Here is a 25,087-nt window from a genome sequence, read left to right as displayed (position 1 = left end):
CCCTATAGCATGATGTAAACTCTTCCAAAAAGTTGATGTGAGCTTAGGATCACGATCATATAGAATGGATACATGAATTCTATGTAGTTTGACAATTTCCTTGATATATTATTTTGCATATTGGTTCATATTGTATGTGTAATTTACTAGGAGGAAATGCGCTGATTTAGTTAAGCGGTCCACAATCACCCAAATATAATTATACCCTTTCAAAGTTTTGAGCAGACAAAAAATAAAATCCATCATTATATATTCCCAATTTCATTCAGGAATGGGCAACAGTTTCGATATTCGTGCCGGCCTTGATTTTTCGTTTTCACTTGTTGGCACATTAGGAATTCTACAAAATATTGAGCTACATTTTTTTTCATTCATGGCCACCAAAAGTTGTGTTTCAGATATTTATACATTTTTGTACCTCCTGAAGATTGAGTAAGGTGTATCATTAGCATCAATCAAAAAATATCTCCTGATTTCGCCTTGTTTTGGCACACATTCTGCCTAGATACGTCAATATTACTTCTGCATTACATTCAAAATTAAATCCCTTTTTTTCTCTTTATCTTTGCCTTAATATACTCATCTCTTTATCTGAAAGTTGATCGACTTAAATTTTAAGGTCTAGGAAATTTGAAATACGTAACATGACTGCATGCAATCTAGGGTTTCATTTAATATGTATATGTTTATTGATTTTTATGCATTTAATGCATGATTATTGCATGACTAGGTGTTTGTTTTATTGTTTGTTAAAGTTTTATGCATTAAGGTTCTAAATTGCATTTCGCGCTCGAACGAGTAAAGAAGACTGGGTAAGAGTGTGACAGAGATCCGCAGTTCCTTGGGATTGGATGGATACTACCGGAAGTTCATTTAGGGCTTCTCTTCTATTGCGGTGCCTATGACCACATTGACGAAGAATAATGGCAAATTTATTTGGGGACTGGAGTGCAGGAGAGTTTCCACAGGCTGAAGCAGGAATTGACTTCAACACCATTTCTAGCTATGCCATCAGGGCAGGAGAATTTGTGCTTTATACAGATGCTCAAAGCGCGGTTTTGGCGCGGTTCTGGTGCGGCATGACAGAGCCATATCCTACGCGTCTAGACAGCTGAAGGTCCATGAGAAGAACTATCCGACTCATGACCTCGAGCTAGCAGCAGTGGTTTTCACCCTAAAGATTTGGAGGCGTTATCTATATGGGGAGAAGTGGACGATTTTCAATGATCACAAGAGCGTGAATTAGTTCTTCATGCAGAAAGAGCTGAATAAAAGGCAAAGGAGGTGGCTAGAGCAATTGAAGGATTATAAGTGTGACATTAGCTACCATCCGGGTAAGGCTAATGTGGTTGTGCATGCCCTGAGCAAGAAAAATTCAGTGATCACTCAACTATCAGTACAGAGATTGTTGCAGCAATTGATTCAAAGGTTTGAGCTTGCAGTCTATGTCAGGGGCGATGACCCTAGTCTTTCTACCTTGACAGCGCGGCGACACTGAGAGACAAAATTCGAGCAAGGTAGACTTCTGAAGAGCAGTTACAGAAGTGGAGACAGAGGGATGAGTCTTAGGGTCGGAGGCTATATATAGTTGAGGATGATATAGTCAAATATCATGACCGATTGTGGGTTTCCTAGCAGTGATTCCTTGAGAGCAGATATCTTGAGCAAGGCCCACACCACCCCGTACTCCATCCGTCCAGGGAATACGGAGATATATAAAGATCTTCAATCTCTTTATTGGTGGTCGGGCATGAAGCGTGAAACGTCTGCTTTTTTTCCTTAAAAAGTACTATTTTTTTTTTTAAAACTAACATGAAACGGCTGACCCTCAAAACTACTTTAAAATATTTTTTATAAAATATTTTGCACTATTTTGAATGTAAAACGTCAACCAACTAATATTTGAAAATCCAAAGGAAATAATCAAATGTTTTACCAAACATAAAAATCAATAAACGTGAAAATAATTATACTCTCAAAAGCATAAACCAATAGTCTTAAACATCTTTTAACGTAACATAAGTGAGGAAAAAGGTTGAAGTGTTGGTCCTCAGGTTGTTTGCACCTTCAATCCAGCCAAATCAAGAATCAAGACCTCACTCATTCTCACCTACATCCATCACACCTAGTGAGTCTAAAGACTCAACACACCATAATCTTGATAACAAGTATATGTATAAAATCATATGCAACAGTAAAAAATACATTTGCGTAAAAAAATAACATTTTCATGATTTGAAAACATAAACCTTAATTTTTTTTCCTTTTTCCTTTTTCCTCAACATAACATGACATAAAACCTTTTATCATGATCATAAACATTTTCCTTTATTGAATTCAGATCGTTAATTGTGACTTTCCTCAATCCTCAAAAGTCGATGGATCCATCTACATGAAACCACAGTATTGTGCAGTAGTGACATCAGCGACATAATATCTTCAACTGAGCCTTAGCATATCCTCAATCATATCATCATTAGTCACAATTACTTCACTTTCTCATCACTGGATAAAATCATTCTCAAATATCACTTTTCTTTTGAAACCAAGCATGCAACATATATTTTAAATGTCAACCTTAAATCATAAAAATCCATGGACATTTAAAAATCAATATTTAATCATGTAACATTTCATAAACTTTTGAAATAATCATAATAGCATAAAAACAGCATTCAGAGCACTGCCATGACGTCTACTAATTTTTAGGTGTAAAAAGACCGTTTTACCTCTAAACGTAAACTTCTTCGATTTTGACTTTTCCTTGAACTCATTGACTCTAACATATCCCAAATAATTATTTAAGCCTAAATTAAGATTCTCATAATTTTATTTAGCTTAAATACTAGTCTTTTTTATTAATTCGTAATTAGTCGTTTAGAATGTGTTTTAATCCCGAAAAATCCCAACTTTAATATAAAATACCTAAATTAAAAAATTAGACTTTTTATATTATTTTAGCCCTCGTGAACCACGACTCGAACCCCGTGATCTGTTTTTCGAATTTATTAGCAAGGACAAACCCTAGTTCAAACCTACTTGATCACCCATGAACCATCTTGAAATTCATCGAGCCACGCCCGAGCCAGCCCCTTCTTAACCCTTCTAAGGACCCTACTGTACCCTAAGAACCAAAGATCCTAGCCCAAAAGTTGAAAACCGAAGCCCCTTACCCATACGCAATCTGGCCAAGACTCCTAAATGTCGAGGACTCCTTGTCTCAATCTTAGGCCCTAGCCAACCAACCTAGATCCTGAACCAGTCTCTCAAGTACTTACCTAGGATCGGAAGGAGTTGCCTTAGCCCAGCCCAAGACCCCAGACCAAGCCCCTCAACCCATGCGCGGCTGATGTCATGAAGCGCACAAGCGCTGCCCTCACGGGTTGGAGTCCTAGCTTGCTTGGACTCCTTCCCAGCCCTGGTGGTTGAGTCATAGAATAGCTAGGACTCCTTACCTGACCCTCTCACGTGACTCTAGACTCCACTGGTCCCAGCCGTGCCCAGCCTTGCTTCCAACAGAACTCAAACCGAGCCCTTCTCTTATGCACGGCCGCGGATGGTTCCAGCTTATTTCCTTGGTGATTGCCGTGGGTTTGGTGTATTGTTAGGACTCTAATTCATATAAAAACTTTGCTTGACCATACCTTAACATCATGGTAGCCCCTTAACATGTATAGAACAATTTTTTTGGATAAAAATTCATGGATTTAATACATGTATTGCAATATTCCGAAAATAATCAAGAGAATTTCATGTTTTTCTTGCACACGATATTTAAAACGATAATACGATGTGATAGATGAGAAAAAAAGATGTATGGCATGCCTTTGCGTTTTAAACGCACGAATATACGTCGACGACGAAGAACGGAGCAATACCTTGGCTTGATTCTACTTTGAACCTTCGAATTCCTCCCAAAATAATTGTGTGTGATGTCATGTATATGGGGTGGGTTTTTCAGAAATTGGGGCGTGAGTTTTGAGTTTTCAAAGTGTAGGGTTCAATACTATTATATAGCTAATTATTCTCTAATAGGGCTTAGGCCTATTAAGCCCTCAAATTAGGCCCAATAATCTTTAATTAAATGATAAAAATTATTTTGTTTAATTAAGTTTGTGAATTTAATAGCCGGGTTGCCAAAACGTTTGCATTTTAGTTGAAAAACCAACACCAATAAAACCTACGTCCCCACGTATAAAATCACCTCAAAACTCCTTATTTTCAAAAATATGAAAAAGCATCACTCATATTTTAAATAATTAAAATTAATTATTTTATAAAAACATTTTACTTTTCTCAGCCTTTGGTCTCAGTTCCTCGATTGCCACTTAAATAATCCTTAAAAATACAGTTTTATGTATAATGAAAATAAAATCCTATTTAACATATAATGATGCATGTCACATTATTAATTAAGCTACCAAATCAATTAATTACTTATTTTTCATATTTCTTAGATTTGCATGCAGTTGGGTTATGTAGCCTTAATTTTTGGACCTTAGAAAGCGTGATATTTTGCGTTTCGTCTCCGAGTTTTTGACGTGTCAGCAGGTTAAGGCCGAGCATCAGAGACCTTCAGGGAATTGAGACCACTCCCTATTCCCGAGTGGAAATGGGAGAACAGTACCATGGACTTTGTGACGGGACTACCGATGACTACTGGGGGATATAATGTCATTTGGTTGATAGTCGATCGGCTCACCAAGTCAACACACTTTATACCAATCCGGAAGACTTTCACCACTCATTACGCAGAGTTGTTTATCAGACAGATAGTCAGAGTGAATGGGATTCCAGTGTCCATCGTGTCAGACGGAGATCCGAGGTTCACGCCTGCATTCTGGATGATTATGTATCAAGCATTGGGTATTGAGCTGCTATTCAGTACTGCTTTCCATCCTCAGACCAACGGATAATCAGAGAGGGTGATACAGATATTGGAGGACCTACTTAGAGCTTGCATGATCGATTTACAGGGCAGCTGGGAGCCGAAGCAACCTCTCGTGGAGTTTATGTACAACAATAGTTATCAGGCATCCATTGGCATGGCTCCATATGAGGTATTGTATGGGAGGAAGTGTAGGTCGCCAGTTTATTGGGACGAGGTAGGAGAGAGGACAAAGTTGGGAAAAGATATTGTCAGTTAGACTTCAAAGTAAGTGGTCAGGTTTTGGAACATGATGAATACCGCAGAGCCGACAGAAGTGTTATGTAGATCACCGGCACAGGGATCTCGAGTTTGCAGTAGAAGATCATGTATTCGTGAAAGTCGCACAGGTGAAAGGTATGATGAGATTCGGGAAGAAGGGCAAGCTCAGTCCTAGACTCATAGGAACGTTCGAGATCCTAGTGATAAACATAAAAATTGTACATTAATTAAATGTTTTATATTATAAAAATATAGTTTTTGTTTTATTAAATGTTTAAATATTATATGTTTTATAATAAATTGTATAAAATATAAGTTGTTGTGTAATTACAAGTTTTTACTATTTTTACAGGTTCGATAAAACAAGAATAAACATGGCGTTGCAAATAGGATTAAGATGATTCTTGGACTTGTAGAAAGTTGATGTTAGTATCTACAATATTGGTGGGAAGCATAGATAAAAATCCTCTCACAATCGGGATCAAATTAAGCAACAAATAAAGTTACCAAATGATTTGTAAAAAAATAATATTTTATTTGTGGTAGTCTCCCCAAATTTGGCTATAAATAGGGGTGCATTGTAATGTATTGAGATATCTCTCATTCTATGAACAAACCTTTGAGTTCATAATATTTCTCTCTATATTTTCCTTTATTTCTTCATTTAAATATAATTAGCATGTTAATTTCATATTCAAAGTTTTACGCTTTGAATAATGAATAGCTAACTTCCTAAAGTTGAGATGAAAGTTGAAACTCTTGGCATGATAATAAGGTTACTAAAAGGTAAGAATCTATGTTTTATATTATTTAATCATTGTTTATTGTTTATGTTATATTTATTTCTTTAAGCATTTTTATACCTTACTTATAAGTGGGAGTTTTGATTTATTGTTGCTATATGTTACACTAAATTCTTGGAACCATTTAAATGTTAGTTTGGTATTACCAACCATTTAAAGTGGATGCCTTGATTTATTATATATAAATATATTATAATATTAAATTACTTGGAACCATTTAAATGTTTGTTTGGTTTTACCAACCATTTAAAGTGGGAACCTTGATTTACTATATATAAAAATATCATAATATTAATTTCTTGGTACCATTTAAATGTTAGTTTGGTTTTACCAACCATTTAAAGTGGGAACCTTGATTTAGTGTTTACAAATATATATATAGCACAATAAATACTTGACAACATTTATAAGTTTTGGTATATATTATATACTTATAAGATAATAATATATAACATAATATAAATATGATTATTTAATATATTGGAACCATTTTATTAAGTGGATTTCAATAATGTTCGTTAATGTTAACCTTATTAAAATACCAAGAGTGGATCCTTTAATCTCAACTACTTAAATTAAAATTTGAACAATTAAAAATTACCAATTAAAGATTCAAACAACTAAAAGAAAAAATAAATAAAAAGACATTGTAGTGGACTTGTAATTACCTTAGCTTCCTCGCTGATACGATATTTGAACTCATCGGATTATACTACTTGTGGACAACCTGCTCTTGAGAGTGCAACTATCAAAGTCGCAACAAATTTTTGGTGTCGTTGCCGGGGAAGTATAATTTAATTTCAAGTCTATTTAATTTTGTTTATAGTTTATTTTTCTTCATTTGAATTTTTATTGCTTTTGTGTGTTTTTATTCTTTTGCATTTGTATTTTCATGAGCATTTGGTCACGTACACTTAGTGGTCAACTCATTCGAAATAACCCTTTATTTTTACAAAACATGGCGGAAGAACCCATCCAAGAAAATGAAGATGAAATTCAATCTCAACATGATCATGATAGACGAAGAACACTTAGATATCACATGAATCCTACACGTAATAGTGCACCTTCATGTCTAGTTTTTCCCCCTGATGCATCTCATTTCAATTTTAAGCCTGGTATTATCCAACTTTTACCTAATTTTCATGGCTTAGATTCTGAAAATCCATAAATGTATTTTACGAGAGTTTGAAGAAGTGTGCAACACATATAATGATCTAAATTGTAGCATGAACACCATTCGACTTAAGCTTTTTCCTTTTTCTTTAAAAGATAAATCTAAAACTTGGCTACAAAATCTTAGATCGGGATCCATTTGAACTTGGGATGAATTGCAACAACAATTTTTGAAAAAGTTTTTTCCATCTCATAGAACAAATTCTTTCAAAAGGCAAATCATCACTTTCACTCAAAAACAAGGAGAAACTTTTTATCAGTGTTGGGATAGATATAAAGAATTGCTTAATCTTTGTCCACATCATTGTTTTAAAATTTGGAGAGTTGTTTCTCAATTTTATGAAGGCTTAACACCTAAAGATTGGCAAATGGTTGAATTTATGTGTAATGGAACATTTGAAGATAAAGATCTAGATGAGGCAATTGAGTTTCTCGATTCATTAGCTGAAAATGCTCAAAATTGGGACCCTATAGGTACAATCGAACCATCAAACAAGATTCAATCTCATACATCTGGTGGAGGTATGTACACTCTCAAAGATGAACATGATCTTCAAGCTAGATTTACCTCTTTGGCAAGAAAAGTTGAGGCACTTGAATTGAAAAAAAAATGGTCAATTAAAAGCTGTTCAAGAAATTTCGTGTCACATATGTGAAACAAGTGATCATTCTACAAAAGATTGTCCCACTTTGCCCTGTTTAAAAGAATGTCTCCATGAACAAGTCAATGTTTTGAACAATTTCAAAAGGCCAAATTTTAAACCATTTTCTCAAAATTACAATCCAGGTTGGCGAAATCATCCAAATTTTAGTTGGAGGAATGATAATGCTACACAATTTTCACAACCACATTTCCAAAATCAACAAAAGTTTCAAAATTATGCACTTTATGTTCCTCCACCTAAAAGAAATTTGGAAGATACAATGAATTCTTTCATTGCAAAGCAAGAGTCTATCAATACTCAAACTGCTCAAACCATGACAGATTTGAAAGATACTCTTGCTAAATTTGCATCTGCACTTAATGTTCATGAAAAAGGTTAATTTCCTTCACAACCTCTGCCTAATCCAAAGGATCATCATTCACAAACTGGAACTTTTGGAACTCAACCGATGGATCAGGTAAAATCTGTTATTACCATTCGAAGTGGTAAGGTTGTGGAAAAATCCATTCTTGAACCTTGTGAAGATGATGATAAATCAACTCCAAAGGGTAAGGAAGTGGAACCTATAACTTGCGAAGAGGAGGTTCAACAGACAGTATCACCACCATTCCCTCATGCATTGAAAATTACAAAAAAAAAAAAAACAAATTTGAATTCTGATATTTATGATATTTTTAAACAAGTAAAAGTTAATATTCCTTTATTAGATGCAATAAAACAGGTACCATCATATGCCAAATTTTTGAAAGACTTGTGCACTGTGAAAAGAAAATTGGATGTGAAAAAGAAAGCATTTTTAGCCGAACAAGTAAGTGCAATCATTCAAAATAATAATACTTTGAAATAAAAAGATCCTGGTTGTCCTACTATTTCATGTATTATTGGAGAACGAAGGATTAAAAAAGCCTTGCTTGATCTTGGAGCTAGTGTGAATTTACTTCCATATTCAGTTTATCAAGAACTCAATCTAGGCGATTTAAATCTACTTCGGTAACACTTTTACTTGCCGATAGATCTGTTAAAATGCCAAGAGGTATGGTAGAAGACGTATTGGAACAAGTTGATAACTTTTTATATCCTGTCGATTTCATAGTTTTAGATACACAACCTATCGAAGCTTGTAATGCAATTCCTGTAATTCTGGGTCGTCCATTTTTAGCAACTTCTAATGCTCTTATAAATTGCAGGAATGGAATAATGAAGTTGTCATTTGGTAACATGACCTTGGAGCTCAATGTTTTTAATCTTTGTAAGCAACCATATGACAAAGGAGATGAAGGTGAAGATGAAAATCTTATTGAAACTCTTGTGGAAGAAAACATTCAAAAAGGGAGTACTCGTGATCAATTAGATATTTGTTCAATTGAAACTGTTAAAGAAAATATTGAAATTGATCTTGATGATTTTATTAGGTATCACCCGTTACCAGGATTAGAAAAAGAATTTGAGGCAAAATATGAGAACAAAGACGAACCACCCATATTGGAGTTAAAACCCTTGCCAGAAGAATTGAAGTATGCATTTCTTGGAGAAGATGAAACATATTCGGTGGTAATTTCTTCCAAACTAGAAAGTGATCAAGAAGGTAAATTAGTTGATATGCTTAAAAGACATAAAAATGCAATTGTTTGGACACTAAAAGATCTCATGGGCATTAATCCACAAATTTGCACTCACAAAATTCACTTAGAAGAAAATGCAAAAACATCTCAACAACCACAAAAGAGATTAAATCCACACATGAAAGATGTTGTGAAAACTGAAGTTTTCAAAATACTTGATGTTGGGATTATCTACCCTATTTCTGATAGTAAGTGGGTAAGCCCAACACAAGTAGTTCCAAAAAAATCTAGCATTACATTGGTAAAAAATGAAAAAGGTGAATTGTTAACAAGTCGAGTCCCATCTAGTTGGCGGATGTGTATTGATTATAGAAAATTAAATGACGGCACTAGAAAATATCATTTTCCATTACCATTTTGGATCAAATTTTAGAAAGAGTAGCAGGTCATCCATACTACTGTTTTCTTGATGGATATTCAGGTTATTATCAAATTCCCATTGTACTCGAAGATCAAGATAAAACTACATTCACATGTCCTTTCGGAACATTTGCATTTAGAAGGATGCCATTTGGATTATGCAATGCCCCAGCAACATTTCAAAGATGTATGCTAAGCATTTTTTGCGACATGGTTGAAAATTTTTTGAAATTTTCATGGATGATTTAACTGTCTTTGGGAATACATTTGATAATTGTCTTGAAAATTTGGAAAAAATTTTAAAAAGATGCGAGGAAAAAGGTCTTATTTTAAATTGAGAAAAATGTCATTACATGATTACTTCTGAAATTGTTTTGGGACATGTCGTGTCATCTCATGGAATTGAAATTGATAAAGCAAAAGTTGATGTCATTGCCAATTTACCCCCTCCAAAAACCATTAAAGAAATTTGCTCATTTTTGGGACATGCTGGATTTTATAAGAGGTTTATAAAAGACTTTAATTTAATATCTAAACTCATTTGTAATTTCTTAACAAAAGACACTGCATTTGAGTGGACTCAAGAATGTCAAAATGCTTTTGATAAAATCATTCGACATTTAACATCAGCTCCTATCATGCAACCTCCTGATTGTTCTTTACCATTTGAAATCATGTGTGATGCGAGTGATTATGCAGTCGGTGCAGTATTGGGTCAAAGAAGAAACCATAAGCCTTATGTGATATATTATGCAAGTAGAACTTTAAACAATGCTCAAATGAATTACTCCACAACTGAAAAAGAAATACTTGTTGTAATATTTGCATTAGATAAATTTCGTTCTTATTTGATTGGATCAACGACTATTGTGTTTACTGATCATTCTGCTATTAGATATTTGTTTACCAAACAGGATGCAAAGCCACGACTGATACGATGGATTTTGTTGCTCCAAGAATTTGACATTGTGATCAAAGATAAAAAAGGAACCGAGAATGTCGTAGCCGATCATTTATCGAGACTAGTAACAGGATCATCTTGTGAAATGACACCAACTAACGATAATTTTCCTGATGAACATCTATTTTCAGTTACTACTACACCTTGGTTTGCTAACATAGTAAATTTTCTTGTGACAGGAAAAATGCCACCGCAATGGAGTTCCCAAGATAAAAGAAAATTTTTGAATGAGGTAAAGAAACTTTTATTGGGATGATCCGTATCTGTTCAAGTATTGTCCAGATCAAATTTTTCGACGTTGCATACCCGACAATGAGGTAAGTAGTGTCATTAAATTTTGTCATTCAGAAGCATGCGGAGGACATTTTTCTCCAAAGAAAACGGCTGCAAAAATCTTGCAGTGTGGATTTTATTGGCCCACTTTGTTTAAAGACACCCACGAAATCTGCAAGATCTGTGAAAATTGTCAAAAATTGGGTGCGATTTCAAAAAGAAACATGATGCCTTTGAATCCTATCATTGAAATTGAAATCATTGACTGTTGGGGAATTGATTTTATGGGACTTTTTCCACCGTCCTTTGGATACTTGTATATTTTAGTTGCAGTTGATTATGTTTCCAAATGGATAGAGGCAATTCCATGTCGAACAAATGATCATAAAATCGTCATCAAATTTTTAAAAGAAAATATTTTTAGTAGATTTGGAATTCCTCGAGGCATGATAAGTGATGGGGGAACTCACTTTGTTAATAAATCATTTGCTTCATTAATGAAAAAATATGGTATTACTCATAAAGTAACTACTCCTTATCATCCTCAAACAAATGGACAAGTTGAATTAGCTAATAGGGAGATAAAGCAAATTTTGGAAAAAATTGTTAACTCAAATAGAAAAGATTGGTCTCTGCTACTTAATGATGCACTTTGGGCATATCGAACGGCTTTTAAAACATCATTGAATATGTCTCCCTATAGGTTAGTTTATGGAAAACATTGTCATTTGCCTGTGTAATTGGAACATAAAGCTTATTGGGCGATCAAAACTTTAAATTCAAGCATTGATGATGCCAACAAATTGTGTAAATTGCAACTTAATGAACTTGATGAACTCAGAAATGACGCGTATGAGAATTCAAGGATTTATAAAGCAAAAATCAAGTCATTTCATGATAAAATAATTCTTAGAAAATCTTTTGAGATCGGTAAAAAATTTTTGCTTTATAATTCTCGACTTCACATATTCCTAGGAAAATTACGATCAAGATGGACAGGCCCATATGTTGTAAAGCATGTGTATACTTATGGAGCTGGGGATATTGAAAATCCTAAAAATGGTGATATTTTTAAAGTAAATGGACAAAGGCTTAAAACATTTTTGGAAAATGAAATCTTTCAAGAAGAGTTTATTTCTCTTTCTGATCCTTAATTTTTTTTTAACTTTTTTGGTGTTGCATTTAAGTTTGTTTGTTTTTATTTCTTGTTTTCTTAATCTTTTTATTTTCCCGGATAAATGGCGGATAACGGTACTCCGTGACTCTCATAGTCGGTTAAATCAGCTTCCCACAATTGCTGATACAAAAAAAAAACATTTCTTTTCTTTTCAAAATGGATGAAATTCTCTCAAAAATTTGTAAATATTTTCCCTCTGTTTCTGAAAATGTTCTAAGAAAAATTTATGCAGGAAGGTGTGAAAGATTGAGATTGCTAATGCAAAAAGGAATTCCAGAAGATATTCGTCTTGTAATAGAAGCTAAGGTCCGATTAGGAGGAGAAGTTCCGCAATCATTATTCATTCGGTATTTTCCTGGATTAGGAAAAAGCACTTATGCGAAAAAAAACGAAGGGCCAAAAGTTTAGGGGTTTGTCATAAGTGTGCAAGATGGACTTGTGACAAACGATGCAGATCTTTGAGATGTGTTTCCAATAACAGAGAAGATAAAATTGGTTTCATTAAGAATGGGCTGAGTAAGGAGTCTTTAGATAACATCTTATTGACTCTTGAGAGACGCAATCTAGTGGACATGTGCATATTGAACTTATCCGTTTACGTAAACAATTCCAAGATGAGCATCATAGTCTTGGAAATCCGACTAAAAAAGACCCTATTTGCCAATTTATAAGAAAATTGGATGGGAAGCATATCCTCGACTCATAGAATGCATTGAAGACATTTCTGGACGTAAAACTAGAGGAAAATTGTGAGCCACAATCACACTACTGTTTATATGCATGTGTGTCATTATTGTTTTTACTATTTATTCTGTTTACAGCTGTGACCCATAGTTTTGTCATGATAACATATTACCCCTATAAAATCTCTCATCTTTCTCTCTATTTTCGCAGACCAAAAAAGAAAGTAAAAACATGGCTGGATCCTCTGCACAAACACTGAAAAATATTTGTGTATTTTGTGGGTCGAGTCCTGGAAAAAATGAAGTGTTTGTAGAAGCAGCGAATAATTTTGGAAAGATATTGGCTGAGAGAAAAATTCACCTTGTATATGGGGGAGGTAATATTGGGTTAATGGGATCTGTTTCAACATCTGCTCATCTTGGAGGTAGTCAGGTTTTGGGTATTATTCCTACAGCTTTAGCTGAAGGAAATATCACAGGTGTTACGATTGGGGAGGAATTAAAAGTTTTTTCTATGTATGAAAGAATAAGTCAAATGATTGAAAATTCTGATGCTTTTACCGCACTACCAGGTGATTTTGGTACATTAGAAGAAATTTTTCACACTGTTTCTTGGGCACAACTTAATATCCATAATAAACTTGTGGGCTTGTTGAATATCAATAATTATTATGACAGTTTGTTGACATTTTTGATAAAGCTGTGGAACAAAATTTCATTTCAGAAAATTCACGACGGATGCTCATCTGTGCTTCGACTGTCGACCAATTAATTGATGATTTGGAAGCTTTTGTTCATAAGCCTGATCCGATGATAACAAAGATCAATTGGTCACAATCAAGCAGTAAGAAAAGGAAGTTGGATCATTGATTCAAAAGTCGTGGATTGGTTTGTGTTTATTTCAGTTTGTTATCTTCAATAAAATTCCAGGTGATATCTCTTTCTTTATGTAATCTTTATTAATAGTTATTTTGACATTAGAGACAATGTCATATTTTGACTGGGGGGAGAACAAACTTATAAAAAAAAATTAAAAAAATAAAAAAATATATATATTATTTTAAAATAAAATCATGTTTATTGTTTGTATCTTAGTAATTTTTGCAAAAATGTTATACATTACATGTTTGAAATATTTAAATTAGAACATGCATTAATCTATTTAAGAATTTTTAAATTTTTATTTGAAAAAAAAAAGGCAATTTTAATATTCTGATCAATATAAAAATATGATTTATGAAATCTTTTTGATTGATTACCATTGTGATAAAATTAGGTATTAAAGTATATGGCCCAAGATATACCTTATAAGAGTGCCTAAAATATTAAACTCACACATATTTTGTGAGTGAATGGAGAGGACTGAGAAAACAGCTTTCGAGCCTTTATTGATCATGAAAGAGACTATTTATTGTTTAGATCTTGAGTTCTTATTTTGAAAAAAAAAAATGATATTTCCTAAAAAAAAAAAAGAAAAATACAAAAAGATAGATATTGAAAATCTATGTAATTTTTAAGTTATATGCTACGACCCATATATCTCTCATAAAAAAAAAAAGAAAGAAAGAGAGAAATTTATTGTACAAATTAAATAAATATGTGGTCAAGAAGCATAAACTTAATCTGATATATATATATATATATATATATATATATATATATATAAAATAAGAACAACTAGATTTTGAATCAATGGATTTTCTATCTTTTGATTAGTTTGGCTCTTTTGTCTGTCTGCATTTTGTAAATCATTTTTCTGAGCATTTATCTGTATTCCAACTCCATGAGAGAAATCGTTGCCATAAATTGAAACATTTATTAACCTGTGAGGATATTGAGTTGAGACTCTTAGTAAGAATTTCTGAAGACCGTGTACATTTAACTACCTGAAATAAGCTTTGAATTGAACATCTCAAATTATTTCATAAATTATAATTATGATGATCTTGATATAACTTTGACAGTTTTCAAATTTAATCTAAACACTTAGATAGTTTTGATTACATTTCTATTTAAATTAATCAATATGTTTTGTATTGCTATTAACGCTTAAATTGCTAGGGACTAGCAATAAGCTGGTTGGGAGGTGTGATAAACATAAAAATTGTACATTAATTAAATGTTTTATATTATAAATATATAGTTTTTGTTTTATTAAATGTTTAAATATTATATGTTTTATTATAAATTGTATAAAATATAAGTTGTTGTATAATTACAAGTTTTTACCATTTTTTACCGGTTGGATAAAAAAAGAATAAACTTGGCGTTGCAAATGAGATTAAGATGATTCTTGGACCTGTAGAAAGTTGATGTTAATATCTACAATATTGGTGGGAAGCATGAGATAAAAATCCTCTCAAAATTGGGATCAAATTAAGCAACAAATAAAGTTACCAAAGGAGTGACAGTTTTACCACGCTCTAGTATTTTGACCCTATTTCTCAAATTACTTGGTCAAATGGTCTGAAAAAAATACCACAACTAGACAACGCAATTATCCACATGTTTCTTTTTATGTGAAGAAGCAAATTCAGAGAAGAAGATTTTCAAAAGTGATGTGTAATATAATATAATATCTTGGAATACCAATTAAGACTTATGTGTAAAAAAATAATATTTTATTTGTGGTTGTCTCCCCAAATTTGTTTATAAATAGGGGTGCATTGTAATGTATTGAGATATTTCTCATTCTATGAACAAACCTTTGAGTTCATAATATTTCTCTCTATATTTTTCCTTTATTTCTTCATTTAAATATAATTAGCATGTTAGAATAATGAATAGCTAACTTCCTAAAGTTGAGATGAAAAGGTAAAACTCTTGGCATGATAATAAGGTTACTAAAAGGTAAGAATCTATGTTTTATATTATTTAATCATTATATATTTTTTATGTTATATTTATTTATTTAAGCATTTGTATACCCTACTTATAAATGAGAGTTTTGATTTATTGTTGCTATATGTTACACTAAATTTTTGGAACTATTTAAATGTTAGTTTGGTATTACCAACCATTTAAAGTGGATGCCTTGATTTATTATATATGAATATATTATAATATTAAATTACTTGGAACCATTTAAATGTTTGTTTGGTTTTACCAACCATTTAAAGTGGGAACCTTGATTTACTATATATAAATATATCATAATATTAATTTATTGGTACCATTTAAATGTTAGTTTGGTTTTAACAACCATTTAAAGTGGGAACCTTGATTTAGTGTTTACAAATATATATATAGCACAATAAATACTTGACAACATTTATAAGTTTTGGTATATATTATATACTTATAAGATAATAATATATAACATAATATAAATATGATTATTTAATATATTGGAACCATTTTATTAAGTGGATTTCAATAATATTCGTTAATGTTAACTTTATTAAAATACCAAGAGTGGATTCTTTAATCTCAACTACTTAAATTAAAATTTGAACAATTAAAAATTACCAATTAAAGATTCAAACAACTAAAAGAAAAAATAATAAAAAGACATTGTAGTGGACTTGTAATTACCTTAGCTTTCTCGTGGATACGATATTCGAACTCATCGAATTATACTACTTGTGGAGAACCTGCTTTTGGGAGTGCAACAATCACAGTCGCAACACCTAGAAAGAATTGGGACACTCGCATACAGAGTTGCATTACCGTCGAATCTGGTGGGAGTTCATAATGTGTTCCATGCTGCGGAATTACATGTCGAATCCTTTTCATGTGTTGAACTTCGAGCCACTTCAGCTGACACCGAATTTGTCTTTCAAGGAGAGAATCACCCAAATATTGGATAGACTGGAGAGGAGGCTCCGGAACAAGGTGATCCACATGGTCAAATTCAAGTGACGAAATCATTCCGTGGATCACCTTGTTCCGGAGCCTCCTCTTCTTATCACCCACTGGCGCTCGGGCGGTCGAAAACTACCGCCCGGGCGCCACTTCTTCTGCCCGTAACACACATTTGCTGAACATTGGCGCTCGGGCGGTCAAAAACCACCGCTCGGGCGCCACACTCTCTGCCCCAATTTCTCGAATTTCACATGTAGTCTTATTTTCGTGTCCCGATTAATCCTTTCATAATCATATCAAATTATATATCAATAATCATAGATTACTAGGATTAAATTTCCGGGCATTACAATTATGCTTATACGATCAAGACAATACACTTGTCTGAATCTCCTTATAAGATTTACCTGAAAGGGGATCGGTTACGGTGTCCGGAAGCGCAATGAAGGTTCAAAATATTTTATTTCGAGAAGAAAACCGAGCACCCGCAATGATGTGTAGAAAATAACAAAAACACAAAAATATGTCATACATAGTGTGTTTAGAATTTCTAACATATCAATAATAAGGATTGATGATGGCTCCAACTAAGTTGTTAAACAACTTAGCTCTTGAAATGTAGACAAATCTACAAGCCTTCCTTGAGTAGTCCTTGCACAAAATCAAGCCCACCAAAAACTAGGAAGATCCACTCTAATTTTGAACTAGAAAAATTAGAAGATTTTTCTTTGAAAAGTGAATACTCTCATAAAAAATGAAGAAGCAAAAATTGAAGTATAATTTAGGGGCAAAATTTTGGCCATTGCACTTTAGGAGAGAAGGAGAGGAAATTTTCTTGGTACTTGAAAAAGTAAAAAGTTGCATGTGCATGCCATGCGTAGTTTGTTGAAAAAGTTGTCTCCAACCTTCTCCCAAGCATGCAATTTTATTTGGAATGTAATATTTACGAAGTCAATGAACTTTTATTTAAAATTTATTTGATTTTAATCAAGCTCACTAGTTAAATAATTATATCCTATTGGGCTCTATAAGACTAAATGTTATTTAATTAATTCAACACTTGAATTAATTTAATCATTTAGACTATACTAGGTCCACTAGTGTTTAATTAATTCAAAACTTGAATTAATTTAATTTAGTCCATAATAATATTTATGAAAATCACAATTTTCAAATACTTTATTTATTTGAGCCAACTTTTAATTTAGTAACACTTCCATAAATTAAAAGCTACATTTCCTATATGGAAGTCATGCTTCTAATTTTTCTTTACGCTTATAAACTCCTTTATAAGTCGTGGAACACATTGAACTATTTTACTTCTCAACGAGATCTAGAAAGCTAGTATCTGTGTGGCCCTCAATGGTTTATTGATACGACTAGCAGTGGGTTCACATCTCAATGTGATTCAGGACTAAACATGTCCTTATATGAGCATACCCTAGTTGTTCCATTCTTAATTATCAACTCATTGATAATAAGAACGTCAGAACTCAAGTCTGATAGAACTCAACCAATCATTTTAAAAGCCTAGCAGCATCGCTTACATGATTCCCTATGTATCAAATGATAGTGCTTGCAAGAACCATTTCATTATTGTTAGCTTATAGTACGGTCCCTTCAACTCATATATCCCGACCGATTAGACAACTAATGTTATATCGAGAGATGTCAAAGAATCGATATTATGTGTCATGTTGTAGTTGCATCGATGGTGTAATCTAAGAAACCCCTTTCTTAATTAACACCAACAATCTGATAAGAGATTTCAAACTGCATACACATGAGATCACATAGGATATCCATACCCGAAGGTAAGCGGTGATTCCCCGACTACAATGCATAGACTCCTATACGTTTTGACAAAACACCCAACCTTGCCACCTGATGACCCCATATGAGTATGTAAACAAGTCAAAATGCAATGCTAGCATATAGAGTCACAATGTTGTCTCGGGTCATAAGGACTAATGGTGTACAACCATAAACTAGGACGTTTCCACTCGATAAGTGAGAACCACTTGGAAAGTCTTTTATGGAGGGTTGTTCAGTGCACTCTACCAGGAGCACCTATCTTAATGTTCGAACATCACAATGTCCCCTACCAATGAAACATGGTACTCGCATCGCAGATACTAGTCTCAAACTTGAACAACCTTTATCCTTCTTAGCGGCGGCTGAATCGACTAGGAACTTTTTAAAATATACAGTATTCCAAAAAAGGATACTTATTCTTGTGCCAAAAAAATAATTTCAAATATTATTAAAATAAAGATTGTTTACACATAATGTTTAAACATGAACCCTCGGCCAACACTTGGCTCGACGGGCACCTACTCTAACATTAGCATGTCATGTCTGGTTAGATTCATATATTAAAAATGTACACAAAATGAAAGAAATTCAAATTTTTTTCTTGAAAAAGTGGCAATTTTGGGTCATATAATATCAAAGGAAGGCGTATCTATATATCCAAGAAAAATTATAGCTATTAATAACTGGCTCATACCAACCAATGTTTCAGAGGTGTGCAGTTTTTTTAGTTTAGCTGATTATTACCGTAACTTTGTAGCAGGATTTACGAAAATCTCATTGTCCATAACTTCTTTGACAAGAAATGATGCAAAGTTTATTTAGAGTGAGGCATGTGATCGAAGCTTTCACGAATTGAAATCTAACTTAACATCAACACTTGTGATTGCAATTCCAGAAGGAACATGAGGATTTTTATTATACAGAGATGCTTCTATATATGGGACTAGGTATAGTATTGATGCAATATGGAAATGTTATTGCTTAAGCCTCGAGACAATTAAAGTGGTATCAAAAGAACTACCAAACACATTATTTGTACTGAGAGCAGTGATGCTTGCATTGAAAATATGGAGGCATTACTTTTATGGTGAAAAATGTGAGATTTAAACGGATTACAAAAGTCTTATATACTTTTTGGCGGGATTTTTCCCTGCTGGGGTGCACCTGCCTCGGCCTGGGGCTCTGGGTATCGTCTTAGCTGCCTTTCCGGTTCATTTTAACTCGAATGCTTTTTTGCTCAACGCGACTTCCTGAAATGATTCCTTGAACTTCTTCAAGCATTTGAATATGCTTGTTTTTTCATCTTTATTCATAATCAGTCTTGTACAATCGAGACAACACAATTGTTTTCATCTCCTCCAAAGATTTATCATGTCATGCACGGTCAGATCCATATCAATTTTCTTGTCCTTAAAAGTTTTTAACAACAGCTTTAGATACTCTTGGTGTTCTTCTATTGTTCGTAAATATATAAGGATATCATCTATAAATGTTTTTAACAACAGCCTTAGATACTCTTGGCTTGAAGATTTTATTCATTAAATCAATAAAACTGGATTAGTTAGTCTAAATGGCATTACAAGAAATTCATAAAGCTCGTACATGGTTCAGATTATATTCTTTGAGACGTCATCCTTCTTTATTTTTATCTGATGATAGCACGAATGTATATCAATCTTAGAAATGATAGCATCTCTTTGCAATTGGTCAGCTAAATATTCAATCTTGAGGAAAGGATACTTATTCTTGATATTTACCTTATTCAGCTCGCTCCCTGTAATTCATGCACAAATGAGTGCCATATTTTTCAACACAGATAGCACTAGTGCACCCCATGGTGGAGAACTCGGCCAAATGACCTCCTTATCAAGTAACTCACGTAGTTGTTCTTTCAACTCTTTCATTTCAGTTGTGTTCATATGGTAGGGGCCTTAGAAATGGGATTCGTGCCTGGTACCACATCAATCACAAACTTTATTTATATGTATGGAGGTAAACCTGTTATATCATCCGCAAATACTTCTGGGAATGCCCAAACAATTTCAGTATCTTCCAACTTTGGCATATGATGATCATCAATTATAATAGCGACTAGAAATCCCCGACATCTTTTTGAATCATTTTCATGGCTTTCATGACAGATATTATAAGAAGTGAATGATATTTACATGTGAACTTTATTGTGAATGGCTCCATCCTTGTTGATGCAAATCTGACTATTTTCCTTCCACAGTCTATGATAACCCAATACTTAGAATCCAATCCATTCCCAGTATTAGATAAAGTCATACACCATCAAGACAATAAACTTAGCAAATAATTATCTGGCTTGCACTTGTATAGGACATGCCCGAACTATTTGTTTCATTTGGATTTCTTGTCCTAAAGGCAATGTGATTTCATATTGTATTTCTAATTTGTATGGTGCAATGCCTAGTCTCCTCACAAATGACTAGGAATAAAAGAATGTGTAGCTCGAGATTCTACAAGTGCAATAGTTTTGATATCCAAAATTATAAATATACTTGTAATCATCGAGGTATCAGGGTCAGCTTCGTCTTTTGTTATTGAGAATAACGACCCTTGCAATTTTTCGGCGTCTGAACTAGAACCTTCTGGAAAACTCCTGCCTCTATGCATCGATAACATTTGCCATTTCCTTGAATACATTCACTGGAAAGAGGTTTTACACAGGTGGTACATAGTGGTTTGTCTTGACTTTTTCTTGGAATGAGAGCTTTGGGACGTGACTCCTCACTTTGACTACCTTTGAATTCTCTCTTTTTACCATGACCTGAACTCTTGGCTTTCTGCAAAAATTGTTGCCTTCGTTGTTGACTATGGAGAGATAGTAGACAAAGCATTGATGATGGAACAAGGCAGACATGAGATTGAAAAATAAAGGCAACAACGAAGGCAACAATTTTTGCAGAAAGCCAAGAGTTCAGGTCATGGTAAAAAGAGAGAATTCAAAGGTAGTCAAAGTGAGGAGTCACGTCCCTATTTTTCAATCTCATGTCTGCCTTGTTCCATCATCAATGCTTTGTCTACTATCTCTCCATAGTCAACAACCTTTGACAATAGCACATCTCTTTTGATTTCAGGACAAAGTTCTCATAGAAAGTGTTCCTCTTTTTCTGTGCCATTTTGCACGATATAAGGCATATACTGAGATCTTTCTTCAAATTTTTGGATGTATTCTGCCACATATATATTCCCCTGTTTCAAATCTAGGAAGTCCCTCGCCTTTTGTGCTTGTATATATCTGCAAAAATATTTGTTGAAGAAGATGGTCTTGAAAGTATCCTATGTCAACTGATGAGCGCATATATAAACCTTTACAACTTCCCACCAAATCCTAGCATGTTTAGTCAATAGAAAGACAACACAAGTTACCTTATCTGCATCACCCATATGTAAAAACGAGTAGATGGAATGAAGGATTTGATCCAGTCTTCTGCTACTGCCAGGTCTATGCCCCCAATGAATTCTAGTTGAATCATTCTTCAAAATCAGTCATAAACATCTGTGGGGGCATGCTCATGTCTGAGTACTATAGCTTGGTCTTGCACATGCTCTTGTATACTGCTTTGAATTTCTAACAACATTTGTATTTATTCCCCATAAACTTTAGCATGTTTGTGGAGTAGCTGAGCAATTCATCCACAGGTCGTGGTCCAACACCCTCACCTTCATGAGGAGTTGCTTTTTTTTTTGATTAATTTCCCTCAATAGCCTTGCGTTTTGATGGCTTCACAGTCTATCCTGCAGTTGGGACACATAGAGGTAACCATTTAGCAATTAAGGTTAAGATAGATATGTACTTATTTGTCGAATTCCCCGTGAATGGATGAAGCTTTGTGTATTCCCTTTCCATGAACCTGTTGGGCTCTGATAACATTTGATTGTGACGCCTGATCTTATGTAGTTTCTATAGTTTACTTTGTTTCATAGCTCAAATAGAGTTCGACGAACTAATATATATCATAAGATAAACCGATATAAGGAAATTAAAAATGCTATTAAAATTTTATTTTTATTCCATAAGAAATCTCATCAGAGTTTTCTTGTATTGTTTTCTTTCCTTTAACACAATCAGCAATTTAAAATATAATACAACATAGTAGTCAATTTACAAAAATATATTTTCATCACAACACATGTAAAATGACATCCATTCTATAAAATCTCTATCATCACAATCTTAAACATATATCCTCTCTTTTCAAATACTTCACATTAGTTCAGGTTTACATATACATAGCGGAAGCATTATATATAATAGTGCAACGACACACGCGTTGCGAGCTTGTATAATATTTTTTATAATTCATTTGATTTATGTTTAAACGAGGATTAAAATATAATTATAAGAAATAGTGAGGGACTACGCTGTAATTTTGATATATAAAATAAAAAATAAATTAAAATAAAAGAATAAAAAAATCGACCTTAATAATAATTGAACAACCTATAAACTAAACCCCAAGAAATAATGACTCTATCCGCTGAACTACATATAACTTGCATAAAAATTTTAACATTTTATTATATATATATATATATATATATATATATATATATATATATATATATATATATATATATATATATATATATATATATATATATATATATATATATATATATAGTGATAATGGTTCTCGTCGAGGTAAGACATGTGTCAAGCATCCACTGGTAAATCAGTATCCTAGTTATCCTCATTACTTGATCATGCAATACATGATCTATATAGATTTATCAACTCGGTAAATTGGGTTTTGTACATATAAATATTGAAAGAAAGGGCATGCTATTCAATACTTGATCAAACAATGAATTCTCTGAAACATAGTACATTTAGAGCGTGAAAATCATGGTCAAGTTATATTGTAACGAACCGTGTTTTAAAATACTACTATTTTATTATTTGCGAAAAAATATAAAATTTTCTTATTAGACAGTTTATTATAAATATAACTCATAAAACAAAATAACGGTCATCACTCATACTGAAATAAAGTTAATATTAAAAACTTCATCGTTTAAATTCCATAACAATAAAAACATCCACCATAATTTGAAAAATCTCACATAATATAAAAATTCTCAACTTACTAATCAACAAAACCAGTGCAATAAAGTTAGAGTAAATAGTTTTAAAATGTGCATAATAAATCTCGTAAACTACAATGTCCTCGAGTTCGCACGGCCGCTAGTCCGAGCCTACCCACTATTTATCACCTCCCGTCTCCTCAACTAAATCATCTCCATTAATCAAGTCTAGTGAGTCTAATGACTCAGCATGCGTAATTCGAGAATAACAAGTAATACATGATCATAGGACGTACCAATCGACTCGAGACTCGACCCATAGGTAAAACACATCGTAACCTACTACCCAAGGCCTTAAACCAGCCCCAAACTATGACTGAACCCCGTACCACGCACAACAAACCATAATAACACAAATTGCCCCAAAGAGCGGTGCTATGCCCCAAAGAGCAATACTATGGCACTAATGTGTTCCGTATGACTTCTTATCCATTATAACGCGAAACAAACACTAGACTCGACCCTTAGACATAACTTAAGACTCTCGTCCAGCCCATACATAAGCACATCCCCTAACATACCTGAAACATGTAAGCCTCTTCACGTGAGCCCACATGTAGGCAAGGCAGTTCACGACTCCAGCAGCTATTTTCCACCCAACCTGACCATAACCAACCCATATCAGGCCTACCTGATACCCGAAGACCACGCCTAGACCCTAGCCATGAGCCCTAATCCAGCTTTATATTGGTTCATGTCGCAACAGCGGCCTATTGGCCCATCCCGGACCACTTAACGACATCTAAACGCATCCCATAACGTAGCCATATATGTAGCAAAAAGTCCTAGGTACTGCCCAACGAAACCTACAATCCAAACTCGAGAAAAACGTTGAAGTTCATGCTTAATATATATCGAAACGATTTTTTATAATGTTCTAGCATACATATAATCAAACCAATATGTTTTCATGCATAATTGTTTACCAAATACATTATATGACACGATGGATGCATAGAAGAATGTCTTAGACATGTCTTTGGTTAAAAACACATGAAATATCGACAAATGAACGTGGGGTATAACAGAGGCTAAACGGATACTGTTTGCTACGTTTTATGGCTTAAAAGTTTCTAAATTTATCAAGGATGATAGTGTGATTATCGGCTAAGCTTGCTGATGGAAGAAAAATCGAAAACTAACCTAGTCCGTAGGAGGTGAGTTCTCGGCCAAGTGTGTGTAAATAGTGTGTGTTCTTGGTGTTTTTTGAGTGTGCGTGAGTGATGTGAAGAGTTATGGTAAGACTCTTACTCTTATATTTAAATAGATATTAACCAGAGTTTTAGGCAGATGAAATCACAAATTTAAATTACCAATTAAGCCCTCCAACTTTTTAAATTAAGTGTCCTACAATTTTTAAATTCTACCCATAATTAAATATTACTTAATTTAATTAATTATGACATAAAATAATTATTAAAATATTATATTTTGAGTTGACGTATTTAGATTCTTTACTTTTTGAAATTTGATAATTAAAATTG

General features: G+C 33.4%; 1 pseudogene; it reads left to right on the top strand.

The window, feature by feature from the left end:
• The first annotated feature begins 4,961 nt into the window (after nt 1-4,961).
• LOC140811188 (uncharacterized) lies at nt 4,962-20,885 on the top strand (annotated as a pseudogene).
• Nucleotides 20,886-25,087: the final 4,202 nt, after the last annotated feature.

Source organism: Primulina eburnea, chromosome 14 (genome assembly GCF_022965805.1).
Source record: "Primulina eburnea isolate SZY01 chromosome 14, ASM2296580v1, whole genome shotgun sequence".
NCBI lineage: Eukaryota > Viridiplantae > Streptophyta > Magnoliopsida > Lamiales > Gesneriaceae > Primulina > Primulina eburnea.
Note: the sequence above shows the minus strand (reverse complement) of the source record. Positions and strands in the feature narration are given on the sequence as shown.